This window comes from Microtus ochrogaster, chromosome 16 (assembly GCF_000317375.1).
Source record: "Microtus ochrogaster isolate Prairie Vole_2 chromosome 16, MicOch1.0, whole genome shotgun sequence".
In the NCBI taxonomy this organism is placed as follows: domain Eukaryota; kingdom Metazoa; phylum Chordata; class Mammalia; order Rodentia; family Cricetidae; genus Microtus; species Microtus ochrogaster.
The window spans coordinates 7,749,444-7,750,091 of record NC_022018.1 but is presented as its reverse complement, the minus strand read 5'-3'; positions in this window follow the sequence as shown (position 1 = coordinate 7,750,091).

The window sequence follows — 648 nt, the reverse complement described above, 5'->3', positions numbered from 1 at the left end:
AAAGGGAAGGGGAGAGAGAAAAAAACAGAGGAGGAGGGGGAGAAAAAAGGGTCTCAAATAGTGCCTGGCACAAAATATGTGCTTAATAAACAGTACTGAGACAGAATGAGGGAATAAATTACATTCTATAATAGTGCTTAAGAGTGTAACTCAGAGTAAATTAATCTTTTTTCTGGGAGCTATCAGCTTCTTCTTCTCCAAAAGAAACGTAAATCAAGTTATCTCTAAACTCAATAAATTCTTAATGTACAGAAGGTGTCTCAACCCGAGCAGGACCTTCCACTAAACAAGAGGTAGCAGTCTGTGCTCTCGGAGTTTGTTGCCCAGCAGGAGAAACCGTCAAATAGGAAACTTCCAGAGGGAGAAAGAATCTGACTGCTCACCTGGTGACAGTCAAGGGAACAGTTAAGTAAGTAGAGGGTAGAAACCTGTTCCCGGTTCACGCGAATGCACGGGGAACCCTTTCAGAGTGCAAGCCCTGTGAAGCTAAGAACTTGTTTTACAAGCTCCCGATAAGTAGCAGACAATCACACCATTGCCTTAAACGCTATATTGGTGTATTAACTGAAAGGAGGGCCGGGGCAGAGAGAAAGGGAAAATTCAATCTCTACATTTAAAACTATACGATCTTTATCCCAGCACTCGGGA